Raw genomic sequence first — 15261 nt, 5'->3', positions numbered from 1 at the left:
ACAAGCTGTGGTATATGTATACCGTGGAATACTATTCAGCTATTAAAAAAAAATGGAGACTTCACATCCTTCGTATTAACCTGGATGGAAGTGGAAGACATTATTCTTAGTAAAGCATCACAAGAATGGAGAAGCATGAATCCTATGTACTCAATTTTGATATGAGGACAATTAATGTCAATTAAGGTTATGGGGGGGAGGAAAAGCAGAAAGAGTGACGGAGGGAGGGGGGTGGGGCCTTGGTGTGTGTCACACTTTATGGGGGCAAGATATGATTGCAAGAGGGACTTTACCTAACAATTGCAATCAGTGTAACCTGGCTTATTGTACCCTCAATGAATCCCCAACAATAAAAAAAAAAAAAACAGTCAAGGACTCTATTCTTTTCACAGTAGTGCCAAAGAAGATGAAATATTTGGGAGTTTATCTAAAAAAGGATGCGAAAGATCTCTATAAAGACAATTATGAAACTCTAAGAAAAGAAATAGCTGAAAGTGTTAACAAATGGAAAAACATACCGTGCTCATGGCTGGGAAGAACCAACATTGTTAAAACGTCCATACCCAAAGCAATATACAATTTTTATGCAATCTGTATTAAAGCTCCACTGTCATACTTGAAAGATCTCAAAAAAATAATACTTGGTTTTATATGGAATCAGAAAAAACTCAAATAGCCAAGACATTACTCAGAAATAAAAACAAGGCAGGAGGAATCATGCTACTAGACATCAGACAATAATATAAATTGATAGTGATCAAAACAGCATGGTACTGGCACAAAAACAGAGAGATAGGTGTATGGAACAGAATAGAGAACCAAGAGATGAATCCAGCTACTTACCATTATTTGATCTTTGACAAGTCAATTAAAAACATTCAGTGGGGAAAAGATTCCCTATTTAACAAATGGTGCTGGGTGAACTGGCTGGCAACCTGTAGAAGACTGAAACTGGACCCACACCTTTCACCATTAACTAAGATAGACTCTCACTGGATTAAAGATTTAAACTGAAGACATGAAACTATAAGAATACTAGAAGAAAGTGCAGGGGAAACTCCTGAAGAAATCGGCCTGGGCAAATATTTTGAGGAGAATCCCCTGGGCAATTGAAGCAGCATCAAAAATACACTACTGGGGTGCTCGCTTCGGCAGCACATATACTAAAATTGGAACGATACAGAGAAGATTAGCATGGCCCCTGCGCAAGGATGACACGCAAATTCGTGAAGCGTTCCATATTTAAAAAAAAAAAAAAATACACTACTGGGACCTGATAAAACTAAAAAGCTTCTGCACAGCCAAGAACATAGAAAGTAAAGCAAGCAGACAGCCCTCAGAATGGGAGAAGATACTTGCAGGTTATGTCTCCGACAAAGGTTTAATAACCAGAATCCACAGAGAACTCAAACGTATTAGCAAGAAAAGAATAAGTGATCCCATCTCAGGGTGGGCAAGGGACTTGAAGAGAAACTTCTCTGAAGAAGACACGCTCACAGCCTATAGACATATGAAAAAATGCTCATCATCCTTAATCATCAGAGAAATGCAAATCAAAACTACTTTGAGACATCATCTAACTGCAGTAAGATTAGCACATATCACAAAATCCCAAGGCCAGAGATGTTGGTGTGGATGTGGAGAAAAGGGAACACTGCTACACTGCTGGTGGGAATGCAAATTAATATATTCCTTTTGGAAAGATGTTTGGAGAACACTTAGAGGTCTAAAAATAGACCTGGCATTTGATCCTACAATTCCTCTACTTGATATATATATCCAGAAGACCAAAAATCACATTATAACAAAGATATTTGTACCAGAATGTTTATTGAAGCCCAATTCCTAATTGCTAAATCATGGAAGAAGCCCAAGTGCTCATCGATCCACGAATGGATTAATAAATTGTGGTATATGTACACCATGGAATATTATGCAGCCTTAAGAAAGATGGAGACTTTACCTCTTTTATGTTTACATGGCTGGAGCTGGAACATATTCTTCTTTGTAAAGTATCTCAAGAATGGAAGAAAAAGTATCCAATGTATTCAGCCCTAATATGAAACTAATTTATAGCTTTCATATGAAAGCTATAACCCAATTATAACCTAAGAATATGGGGAACAGGAAAGGGACGGGAGGGGAGGGAGGAGGATGGGCAGAGGTTAGGGTAATTGGTAGGACCACACCTATCGTGCACCTTACAAGGGTACATGTGAAACTTACTAAATGTAAAATATAAGTGTCTTAACACAATATCTAAGAAAATGCCAGGAAGGCTATGTTAACCAGTGTGATGAAAATATGTCAAATGGTATATAAAACCAGTGTATGGTGACCCATGATTGCATTAATGTACACAACTATGATTTAATAATAAATAAACAAATAATAAATAAATAAAAAAGAAATGCAAATACCTCTCAGAATGGCTAAAGTGAAAAAATAGTGATACAAAATGGTGGAATTGGGCTTACAAAATGACCAGCAATTACATTCAGAGGGGGAAAAACAACTATTTTCATGTAGAAACCTCCAAACAAAGGCTTGTAGCAGTTTTATTTGTACTATCTTCAAACTATACAAACATCCTTCAAAGGGTTAACAGTTAATGAAGCTTTGAGATATTCATACCACGGACTACTACCAAGCAATAAGTAGGAAGGCTATTGATACCTATAAGAACTTGGATGAACCCCAAGGAAGTTTTGCTGAATGAAGAAAGCCAGTTCCAAAGGAAACATACTGCATAGCTCCATTTATATAGCATTTGGGAAATAAAGTAATTATAGAGATGGAGAACAGATTAGTGGTTGCCAGGAGATTGAGATGGGGATTAGGGAGGTGGTATGGGTACATTTGAATATCTTGAGTGTGCATATGTGTAATAAAATTTCATAGAGATATACACATATGCACGCTCAAATGAGTGTATGTGTACCTGGCAAAGTCTGAATAAGTTCTGTGGTTTGCCCCAATGTCAATTTCCTCATTTTAATATTATACTAGAGGTATGCAAGCTGTTAACAGTGGAGAGGCTATGTAAAGAGATCATGAAAACTCCCTAAAATTTCTTCGAACCTTCTAGTGAATCTATAATTAATTCCAAATAAAAATAATTTTGAAACTTTTTAAACTTCTGGTCTACCTCTTGGACATAATGAATTGAAACAATTTTAATCAAAGTGAGAACATTTGGCAATGGGGGTGGGGGTGGGAGTCATCTTAGCTTCATATTTTTAAGAATCTTGGATCCTGGTGATCCAATGTATTACTTCAGTGGTTCTCAAAATGTAGTCTCAAAATGCGAGGATTTTTTATAATAAATATGCCAGCATCACCCAGGAACTTGATAGAAATGCAACTTCTCATTCCTCAACCCAGATTTATTAAGTCAGAAACTCAGCACTGGGGCCCCACAGTCCTGCTTTTAACAATTCCCTCAGCTGATATGCACTTGGATTTGAAAACCACCACTCTAAGTACTCAATAAATTCTGGTGATAACTGGTGACACACTTTGAATCACTTTTTCTAGCAGAGACTCCCCCTGGCAAAACCACAGCCCAGGCTTTCTAATTACTGCCCTTTTTCGCAAGCTACCTGTGATTCTCACCATATGTTCCCCATACTTAAGCTTTGAATAGGGGAGAATGATTGAAATTGCTCAAAAACTCCCATCCTAAGTCCTTGAGGCATGTGAGCTTCTACTAAAGGCATGATTTTTCTTAAAAGCCAAACTATAAAGGGATATATGTTGCCGTTAGACCTGGATTAATGTGTACTCTAACTTGGAGAAGAGTGCCTCTAACCTTCATCCTCTTCCCAGAAGTGCTGCTGTGAGAAGTGAAATTACACATAAATCAGTAGTGCCCTAAGCACATTACAGAAGAGGCCGCGAATGTAAGTTCCATTAAGTATAAATAATAACACTAATAACACCTCCCTGGCTCACCTCTATCTCTGGAGCTTGGGAGGATCAAAGCCATCTGATAGGTATAGCTTCAAAGGTGTCTCTGTCCCAGATCTAGGGACAGACACACTCCAACAGGCCTCTCTATCCTCAGTTCCCACATTTGCAACCGTTAGAAGCTCCAAAGCATCTGAGGTTGTTGTTAGAGCCTTCCTGCCTGTTAATACCTCTTTTATAAAATTAATGGCACTAAGTTCAAGAGTGATGTCAGCAAAGAAACCCCTTTTCCAGGGCAATGTGTCTCCCAGTTTGATTTCCTCCATCCCTAGAAGTGCCCCAGTGGAACCCTTTTATGAATTCAATTAACTGCCAACAAATTTTGCTTTGAATGTCTTTTACATACCAAGCCCTGAAAATAATCAGATGCTATGGGAGATGTGGATTGGGAATCACAGAGCTGTTGGTAAAGAGGAAAATAGCTAAAGTGAAAAAATAGTGAGCTTGGGATCTGGGGGTAGAAGGGCTTCATTATTCAATGACAGGGAGGAGGGGAGAGTCTGGGCCTGAGGGGTTACCCTGAGGAGCCAGACTGGCTCTGGAGTCACTGACCAAGGCAGGAACCAGGTGACTAAAGAAGTGTGATTCTCAGAGTCTAAAACTCTGAGGTCCAAAAAAAAAGAAGTGTGGTTCAAGGTTAGACTACCATGGGGGCGGGCTCTTAGAGAGTATTTTGCTGAGAGTATGGAAGCCTGGAGCCAGTGCTACTTAGCTTTATGCCATTTGGTCCAGCTGTTAGGATAGGGCTTGGGGCCCAAAAGGAGGGCAGGAAAAAAAGGCCCCTGCACTGTTGCAGGTGGGGAGGAAGCAAAAGGCTGGCCCCACGATGGACTGTGGCCCATGTTGGGGAGCTTTGAAAAACACTGACTCCCAGATCCTAGTCTGATGTAATTGGCCTTGGTGTGGATTTGGCACTGGGATATTTAAAAGTTCTCCAGGGGGCACCAAATGCAGCCAAGACTGAGAACTGTTGGCTGATAGGCAAGGATGCCCCCTCTATCTTCAGTGCATGCAGCTGTGATTATAATGCCCTAATTCCATTTTGTACATACAGCCAGACTTACTCCATTTTGCTAAGGGCTTTCAATACACTCCCTTTCAGCTCAGCTGATAGCTGCAGAGTTTAGCAAAAACTGCAAAATCCTGTGGAACTACAGCTCTCCCTTGTAAACACCCCCACCCCCACACTCCCCTTAACCTATAGATCTAACCTTGCAGGTGTTGGCTTTCGTGAAACTCGGCTTGTGTTAAGGACTCCTCCTCTCCTACCGAAAGCACCTTATAAAAAGTTTTTACCCTTTCCTCTGGGGGTCGAGAGACTTTGAACCTAAGTCTGCTCTTGACTCTTGACCGTGGCCAATAAAGGACCCCTGCTTAATTTGGACTCAGGGTGCTGGCGTTTCTCTATTCTCTATTATGTTGTTATTATTATAACATAACGAGGATTGGGCATTGACAGCCCAGCCCCGCTAAATCCTGACTTAGCAGCTACGTCGGGAGGAGGAGGAGAAGGAGGGAAAGATGGACCAGACCAGTGCCTGCAGCCGGGCCGGGCTGGAGATCATCTGACGCATCAGTGAGTGACCTGGGTACAGAGGTAGCCCGCAGAAGCGAAGCTGCTTAGAGCAGGGACTTATTTTCGCGTCATCCTTCAGACCCCTCAGTAGCTCACAGTTGACTTGAAAGGAGGACCTTTCCAAGGAGCTCCCAGGAGAGACGATGCTGCTGCTCCTCTGACCTCACGGTGCTGGCGGGGCTGGGAGGTTAAAGGGCACAGTCCCGCACCCCTAACGGCTACTAACGCAACTAGCGCAAATCCGCTGCTGGGGCCAGTGCCGATTGCGAATGGGGACTCTCTGGGGGGCAATGCTGAATTTACCTGAGCCCTAAGGTCCTGGAAAACAGAGGTTAGCTACAAACCCCCACCCCTACCCTTTTGTGTCCCTGGAAATGGCCTACTGCAACCCCCTCCTTCCCAATACTACTTATGGACAAGGCCAGACACGGACCCTCTCAACTCCCCTTCTTTGACTCATGAGTGATTAGCTGAGCAGCTTGTCCCCACTGATCATCAGAACTAAATGCTTGTTAACCAAACTCTTTCCCTGAATGTTGGCCCAACCTCTGCAGCCTGTCCTTAGAATAGGCTGAACTGGGGGAAAACCTTTTCCAACCTGCTGGGGGTCATGGCCCTTTCTTTGTTCACTTCCCCACTCCCACCTTTTTCCAGCCCTCTTTACTCCTCCCTATAAGAGAAAACATCTTGTTGCCTAAGCCTGGAGCGGGTCTCCACCATGGCCCCCCAGCCCAGCCCAGCCCAACCCTGCCCTGGCGGCAGTCCTTCCCCTCCCTCCAGTAATCCTTTGGAATGGAGTCTGTCCTTACCAATCGAGATTTGACAGGGAAGCGGAGAGAAAGAATCTGGAGGAGCTGTTTTGGATAAAGTTATCCTAACGATGACAGAGGGAGGGTTGAGGAGGTGGGACCTGGGGCCAGGGGAGGTGCAGAAGAAGGGGAGCAGGGTTCTGAGAGTGCGACCCAGCCGGCACCTCTGACCAGGGGGAGGGCAGGACTCAGTATGGAGCTGGTGAGGAGGTGAGATGCTTCCCTCCCTTCTCTGCTGCCACCTCCCTAGGCTGGGACCCTGATAATGGGGATAGTGGTCTGTCACCCACCTGTTCTCACTTCTTTCCATAAACCAGCTCCTTCCAGCATCTTCCCATCCTGGCCCAGGGGGGCTCCCCTGTGGAAGCCAGCATGCCCCAGGGCTGACCACCCTCCTCCCTGAGGTGTCCAGTACTGGTTTCATTTCTGCCATGTTTTGCGTCTCTCCTGCCTGTCTGGTTTCTCCCTCAGATACTTGGCCACTTCCCCCTCTTCTCTGTGCTTTGGTCATGCTCTTTTCTTTTCCTCCTCCACTAAACTTTCTCCCTGGGTCTCAATTATCACCTATATGCTGACGACCCTGGACTTAAATTTCCAGTGTGAGCAGTGCCCTGAGCTCTGAACACATCCCCTACATGCTTGCTAGTCACCTCCCCCTCAGGAAATATCACCTGGGAGTGGACCTGCACCCTGCCTTCTCAACCCTCCCCCCCCACCCAATCTCCCATTAACACCGAGCTGCTACCTCTGAAATCCCCTCCTTGACTGCCTCTTCTCCCAGCCACAGCCAAAACTCTGTCCAGACCATGGGCATCTCTCCCCAGACCTCTATGTGCCCCCTCAAGCTTCCCTTCCTGCCTTCTCCAAACCAGGCATTTCTTTGAGCCACTGTAATGATGTCCCTTCCCTGCCCAAAGCCTTCAATGGACAGCACTAAATATTTTGCAATGATAGATAACACTCCCATGGACAATTATTAAACACACGAGAGTGACAGCCTATTTTAGTCGTTGGTGTCCCGTTCAATCTCCTAATCTTCTGGAGTCTCCATCCCCCACAACTGCTGTGCGTATTATAGGAACCGCTAACAGTGTCTCAAACTGCCCTCCATGGAGGAGAGCTGTGGATGGCAGGCCTGCTCCCTCATCTGCAGGTAAGGACAGCAGGCAAGGGAAGGGGACAGCAGCAGTACAATGCTGGTCCACCTCCAGCAGTCCCAGCGGCACTGGGCAGAGACTAGATGTAGTCTAAGCCCACTTCTTCCTTAGCACCTGCATCTCCTGCTCCCTAACCTGTGTTTCCAAGAGTTCTCTCCACAGCAAGCCACTTGAACAAAAACTTTTGTCTCAGGCCCTGCAGATTCTAGGAAATCCAGTGTAAAACTCCTACCACAGGGAGGAAAATAAGTGTGGAATAAGGGATGAGAAGGAGAAATGAAATGCAATATGAAATGAAATGAAACAAGACAGCTTATATGGACAAGTGCACATCCCTAGGAATTAAGACAAATGAATCAACACTCTGCATCTTTGGTCCCTTCCAAAAATTTTTGAGTGAATGAATGGAAAAGGGGAAAGACTAGGATGAAAAAAGAGCAGAGGATTTCTCTTTTAGTGTCACGTGGAGGACATAATGTGTCCCACAGGCCAGGAGGGGTCTGCTGGTTTCCACTCCTCTAATGGAAACTCAGCCCCTTGAAAAAGAGGAGAAATGACCATCGGTTTCCTAAGCCTTCTTTGCCCTGCAACTGACCAGCCTGCCCCATGTTTTACAACATAATCCTTGGTTAATCACTAGCCAGGGCTCTGGGTAAAGCAGTTTTCCAAATCCTAACCCCCTGAGCTTATGGCATTTGAGACACATAAATATGTTGCTATAGCGACACAGCGACAGATTAATTGCCAAATCCTCCTGGAGAAAAGCTGCTTTAAGAAGGTGGAACTCTGGGGTATGGGAAAGATCCTCATCTCTTTCAGCCCCAAGTGGGGACCGGGGATCTGGGGGGGGTGAAATGGAGCAGCCACAGCCCCTATCTCAGGCTAACATTTTCTGGGATCCCAGGCTTCCTAAATCTGTCCTTCCTCTAGAAATGGAGTCTCTAACCCCACAGCTTGTCCCTGAAAGATACCTACCCTGTTTCCCCCAAAATAAGACATCCTCCGAAAATAAGACCTACTTACAGGAAAGATAAGACGTCCCCTGAAAATAAGACCTAGCGCATCTTTGGGAGCACACCTTAAAATAAGACACTGTCTTATTTGGGGGAAAACAGGGTATGTCCTCCTTGTATCCAAGACTTTACCAGTCTCTGAACAACCTTCATCTCCATGTAATTATGAGCCAGTCCTCCCAGCACCCCTCAACCATCACAAAGCTCTTCCTAGCTGGAAGATCCTCTGAAACAACTGGTTAACAGGGCTCTGCCTAACAAAAGTAACATTGTCAGACACATAATTTTTCAAAGGAAGAGAGGAGGGAATACTCTGGGATCAAATGCTATTGGTACAATCTAATCAGGGCACTCTAGATAGAACTGAGCCCAGACTTTTAAATAAACAAGATTGGAAAGTTATGTAATCTTCATTAATCAGCCTGTCCCTTCTAATCCAGAGCAGAGTTTTGCAATTTGAGGTGGGATCTTGGATTAACCGTGGTGACTCTCACTTCTCCCAGATGATTAGCTGAGATTGAAGGCGTGTTTAAGAAATCCAGAGAGGCTGGATGTGTTGTTCTGGAGGCAGTCCCTGGTGGCCTGTATCCTTGCTGTGCAAAGCATGGCCACAGACAAGTGATATCAGCATCAGCTTGTGAGCATGTTAGAACTAAAGATTATCTCGGGCAATACATGGTGGTGGTGTCCCCTGAAGTCCCAGCTACTCAGGAGGCTAAGGCACGAGGATAAGAAAAGGTGGAGACTTTACATCTTCTGCGTTTACCTGTGTGGAGTTGAAACACATTCTTGTTAGTAAAGTATCTCAAGAATGGGGAAAAAAAAGTATCCAATGCACTCAATACTAATATGAAACCAACATATAAAGAACTACAAACCAGCTCAGTGGCTAGCACGCTGGCCACTTCCCCTGGGGCTGGTGGGTTCGAACCTGGCCTGGGCCTGCCAAACAACGATAACGACTACAAAAAAAAAAAAATAGCTGGACGTTGTGGCAGGTGTCTGTAGTCCCAGCCACTTGGGAGGTTCAGGCAAGAGAATCGCGTAAGCCCAAGAGTTTGAGGTTGCTGTGAGCTGTGACACCACAGCACTCTACCCAGGGTGACATAATGAGACTCTGTCTCAAAAAAAAAAAAAACTACGAACCCACATGAAAGAAAAAACACACACATAATCTAGCAAGAGGGAGGGGAGAAGAGAGAGGGGAGGAAGGAAGGGGGAGGGTATTGGCGGGATCTCGCCTGGTGTGCACAGTGTGAGGCTGTTCAGTATGCCCCCTGGGTGAAGGGCTCAAATGGAACTTGAATTTTACCTTAGAAATCAAAACAATGTAACCTAAACATCTGAAGTCTCATATTAATCTGAAGTTCAAGAAAAAAAGAAAACAAAGAAGGGCTGCTAAGTAATGGGAGAAGTCCTTGCCACTGCTGTCTACCTTATGACCCCGATGGTGCCTGTACCAGATCTGACACTGAGTTAGCACCTCCTCTTTATCCAGGGTGATCAGAAGTCAGACACCTGCCCGTGTATTGGGGAAAAGTAATGGCAGTGCAATGAGATGATTGGTCACATTTGAGAGTGAGATCATCTTCTACAAAACCCAATCAAATTTGAGATTTTTCTTCAATTCACAATAGCAGGGTTAATAGAAGGAGATTTTTTTTTTTTTTGAGACAGAGTCTCACTATGTTGTCCTCCGTAGAGTGCTGTCATGTCACAGCTCACAGCAATCTCTAACTCTTGGGCTTAAATGATTCTCTTGCCTCAGCCTCCCAAGTAGCTGGGACTGAAGGCACCTGCCACAACTCCTGGTTATTTTGTTGTTCTTGTTGTTTAGCAGGCCCAGGCCAGGTTAAAACCCACCAACCCCAGTGCATGTGGCCAGCACTGTAATCACTGAGCTGTGGGTGCTGAGTCAGAAGCTATGGGCACTGCAGAACCATACTCAAGTGGATAATGTACTAAGCCCAATTCTCACTTTTCTCTCCAGATACACAGGACAACTGTTCTTTGGGGGAAGATGGCATATCTTGTAGAGTCACTGACGCCAGCACATGATTGAAAGAAAATATCATCAGCACTTAGCTTTCACCAAGGAAGTCTCCAGAAATGGTTCACAAGTAACATGAAATCCATACAGCAAAAGGCTGCAGGCCCTACTTCCTCAGACTTGAGTAAGTTGCTAAAAGATTTTGAGATTGGGGCAATGCCTGGGGCTCAAAGGAGTAGGGTGCCAGCCCCATATACTAGAGGTGTTCAAATCCAGCCCTGGCCAAAAAAAAAAAGCTGTAAAAGATTTTGAGATTCTATTTCACTTCCTTTCATATGAGTGTAATGGTACTGACCTTGGTGGATTTTGTATGAGTTTAAATGTAAAAGAGTACGTGCACACAGTGGGCACTCAGTAGATGCTACTGACCCCCTGCCTCTAGTCAGTTTGCCTTACTTACAGTTCACAGGATTAACACATTAACAGCTCAAATCCACACCATGAACAAATAACTTTTCTGATTCTTAGTGCTAGTGATGAGTTACAAAAAACACCAGTAATTTAACTAAGGTGACTACCCCACCAGGCCTCACCTTTCTCTTTCCCAAACTTCACATCCACCTTAGCCTTCTAGGAACCTTCTTCCTCCAAGAAGAATAGTGTAACTAAGCAGTTAAAAATAAAAATAAGTTAGAACTCTGGGCTCTAGGTCCAGCATCTGTCTGACAGTCACCTTCCCGAAGAGCTCCCACACAGGGAGAGACCCTGACATCTTGGCATCAGTAAGTCCACTTAGAATTTATAGTGTGTGGTAGCAGAAGAAAAATGCAAACTATGAATGGGAAATAATAAATAGAAACCTTTAAACTGGGACAGAAAGGGAGGAAAGAAAGCAATTATTAATAAGCATCTTAGAGCTCACATTCTAATGGGGAAGCCAATAATCAATATAGCAAAAAATAAATAAGCAAGGGTAAAGTGAAGGGTCTCTTAGGACAAGCAGGTTGTCTTGCCACCCATGGGCTCTGGGGGATCATCAGCACCTTCCTCAGCAGGCAGGAATCAATGGGCACTGAGCCCTTAGGAGTTGGCAGATGACAGTTTCCCATAGGAAAACACCTTGTGCAAAGAGGTAAAGGTGGTTTGTTTCATGTTTTGCTATCTCTGGATTAAAGAAAGTTAAACTTTATTGCAAGACTTCTTAGATAACTTTGTAAATCTCTAAGAGGGGAAGAGAGTGCATAGCCTTTCACAAATTCAGTTTCTCACTGAATTCTCCCTCTTATCTAGGTTGTTTTGGGGGAGAGTTTAGTATCTTTTCATTTCTCACAGGACTATAGCTTGGAATTAATAGCTAAATAGTAGTTAATTAGATGGTAAGGATAAAGTTGGGATGAAAGGAGGGCATGCGATAGAATAGCAATATATCAGAGGTGAAACCCAAAGGCTAGGATACTTCACATTAGGGTCAACCATAGGAGGAAAAGCAAATAATTTAAATAAAATCAAAGCTAATCTTTAAAAAATATATAAAGAAATAAATAAATGAGATACTCAAAGACAATATTAGGCAAGGCCTTACTAGATATGAAAGGCCTTGCCCACCCACCTCAACACTCTCTCCTTCCATCATACCCTCTACACACACACACCTCTAAACACAACTTTAATGGGAATCAGAGTGAAGGTCTCAGCAAGATGGACATACATGCAGTCAGAAGTATAGGTTAGAACTACTTCCATCACTTAGCATCTATGTATCCATGGGCAAGTCATTTAAGTTTCATAATTCTCCAAGGCTCTGATTTTTGTAGGTAAAGCAGGTGTGTTAATAGACAATTTATATCTGTAGGAATTAAATGCAATCATGCATATGAATTGCAATTACAGTGCCTGGCCCACAGCAAGTGCTTAATAAATGTTCATTGTCATCATCTTTATCTTTGTTATTGTGGTTGTAGGTTAAGTGATACCAGTCTGCCTTCTTAAACTAAGATCTTCGGAGACATGATTCAAGAGGAGCTCATATTAGTGACTGCTGTCACACCACACAGGCAAAAAACTAAGGGCTCATTCTTCCTTCCCTTATGATTGAATAAAATAAAATAAAATGTATGCCCATGCTCTGGGAACAAATTCAAGTGAATTTGGTTAGCAATAAATACCTGTTCTCCTTCTTGCCTATTTCTATAATGGAGCATGAAGTCACATGTGGCTTATACGATTGGTGACAGGGACACCTTCCGTTGTGCTCTGTCTATCAAGGAGGTGCCCTTTGGCAAGATATGAAGTGATGGTGCCCTCTCCCTTGGATCTGAGACCTGTGAGGGCCCAGCAGGATCCCTTTGCCTCCATGTGGGGTGGGGGCTGCTATTTTTCATGTTCTAGTTCTCTGCCTAGAAATTCAGGCCAGATGTGGGGCCCACTGACCTGCCACACTTTCCAGGCTGACATTGTGAGTACATACAGCTGACCCTACATGGTGCCTTACATGGATTGGAGCCCACAGGAAGCTGGGAGAGGAAATTGTTCATTTTCCCCAAGTCCCTCCTATAGATAGGGTAGAACATTACACTCCATGCTGGTAGCGGTGTGCTGATAAATGTTTAACAAACAGCTTTTCAGGGAACAAAGTCCTGATTTGTGGCAGTTGCCAATCTCTGGGGTATAAATTATTCTAGCAGTGGCCGATTTCAACATGACTTCAAATGGCTTCCAAAATTCCTGCAAATCTAAAAATCAGCTCTAGAGAGCCTGTGCTTCTGTCTCTACCACACCATTGCATGCACCCCTTCCTTTCCCTTTTCCGTGTGTCTGTGTGTGTGTGCACAAATAATTTTGATTCTTCTGAGACAGAGGCCTCAGGACATTTGAGTGGCTTTAGAAGTGGTTTGAGCACCTGCTTCTTTCCTCAACCTTGAGTCAACGGGGATCTTTCACTGACAGGAAGCACCCCACCCAACCCTCACTCATCTCTACATAGACTGGTGATGTCAACTTTGGTCTAACCCTTTGATGTTGGGCTTTTATGCTCTTGGGGGTAAAGAGTTACCTATGCATAAGAAATTTCAGATGCACTGGGCACAGTGGCTCATGCCCATAATCCTAGCACTCTGGGAGGCCAAGGCGGGCAGATTGCTTGAGCTCAGGAGTAGACCAGCCTGGGCAAAAGCAAGACCCTGTCCCTACTAAAAATAGAAAAACTAAGGCAAGACGATGTCTTGAACCCATGAGTTTGAGGTTGCTGTGAGCTACGATGACATCATGGCACTCTACCCAGGGCACCAGAGTGAGACTGTATCTTCAAAAAAAAAAAAAAGATAATTTCAGATATAAAAATTATCTCTTCTTCATCCTTCAGAGTTCAGGTTTGTGGCAAACAGAAAAGCTCTAAAACAGCATCTTTTCGCTTCTTATAGCTTCCAATGGTCACACTATCTTCCCATTGCACTGACTATTAATGACATCTGTACCTCCCTTAGAATTAAATTGGTGATGTTTCGCCCACTTTAAAGATGGAAAATAATAGTTTTAAAATGCCGGTGACTTTTGATGGTTGTGACAACTTGGATGACTGTTCAACAAATAGTCTCACACATATATTCTTTCCCATTGTGTGAGGAGCAGACTTCCCCACTGGCTGACTTTGGGCTTGGCCACGTGACTTGCATTTGCCAACGAAGCATGGGTAAATGTGACATTGTGGATAGGGAAGAGAAGAAGGTGGAGAAAGAAGAAGAGAAGCTAGGAGGTGTTAGAGAAAGTGATTCTTCTTTTTTTTTTGAGACAGAGTGTCACTATGTTGCCCTAGGTAGGGTGCTATGGCGTCACAGCTCACAGCAACCTCAAACTCTTGGGCATAAGCGATTCTCTTGCCTCAGCCTCCCACGTAGCTGGAACTACAGGCGCCCGCCACAACGCCCAGCTGTTTTGTTGTTGTTGTTTTCATTGTTGTTTAGCAGGCCTGGGCCAGGTTCAAATCCTCCAGCTCTAGTGTGTGTGACTGGCACTCAAACCACTGAGCTACAGGTGCTGAACCAGAGAAAGCAATTTTTTATTGAGGAATGCCAGCTAAGTAATAGAGAATATCAAGGGGATGAAAACATTTGAAAAATTGCCATTTTTAACTACCAAAGTAATGACCCATACAAGCTTGAACAGTCCATGAAATAGCCAGCCCAGACCCTCCAAAACTGTTCACATTTTTAACAAAGACCAAACCAACAAAGTGAAAGGAACTGGTCTAGAGCAACAGAGAGTAAGTAGATATGACAACTAAATCAAATACATGATCCTTTATTAGATTTTGAGCTAAAACACACACACACACACACACACACACCCCACCAGAAAAACAATGCTATAAAAGTCATTGTTGGAACAAACAGAGAAATTCAAATATGAAAGCATGTTAGATTTTGGTATCAATGTTAAATATTTTAGCTGTGATAACAGTAATACAGTTACACAGAAAAATGTTTTTTTTCTTAGGAGATACATGGTAAAATATTTAGGGGTAAAATATCATGGCATCTATAACTTATTTTTCAATTGGTTCATGAAAAGAAAGAAAATGCACACCTGTATCAAGGGGAGAATTATAAAGCAAATTGACAAATGTTGGTAATTAGTGATTCTAGGTGAAGGGTATTCACAGTCCTATTCTTTCCAATTTTCTATAGGTTTGAAATTTTTCATAATAAAAAGTCAGGGAAATAAAACATCCCAATTCTTAAAGAATATACCT

The 15261-nt window shown here is 43.4% G+C and overlaps 1 long non-coding RNA gene and 1 other non-coding gene across 2 annotated transcripts; both read left to right on the top strand.

Annotated features, from left to right (window-relative positions):
• The first annotated feature begins 1139 nt into the window (after positions 1-1139).
• Positions 1140-1246, top strand: LOC128574444 (U6 spliceosomal RNA). Its single transcript, XR_008376795.1, has one exon. It is a non-coding gene; the product is annotated as a U6 spliceosomal RNA (small nuclear RNA).
• Positions 1247-7425: 6179 nt separating this feature from the next.
• Positions 7426-12638, top strand: LOC128574131 (uncharacterized). Its single transcript, XR_008376636.1, has 3 exons — positions 7426-7507; positions 10515-10698; positions 12476-12638. It is a non-coding gene; the product is annotated as an uncharacterized LOC128574131 (long non-coding RNA).
• The last annotated feature ends 2623 nt before the right edge of the window (positions 12639-15261 follow it).

The sequence above is a fragment of the Nycticebus coucang genome, chromosome 21, assembly GCF_027406575.1.
Source record: "Nycticebus coucang isolate mNycCou1 chromosome 21, mNycCou1.pri, whole genome shotgun sequence".
NCBI lineage: Eukaryota > Metazoa > Chordata > Mammalia > Primates > Lorisidae > Nycticebus > Nycticebus coucang.
The sequence above is the reverse complement of the archived record's forward strand: the minus strand, read 5'-3'. Positions and strand labels throughout refer to the sequence as shown.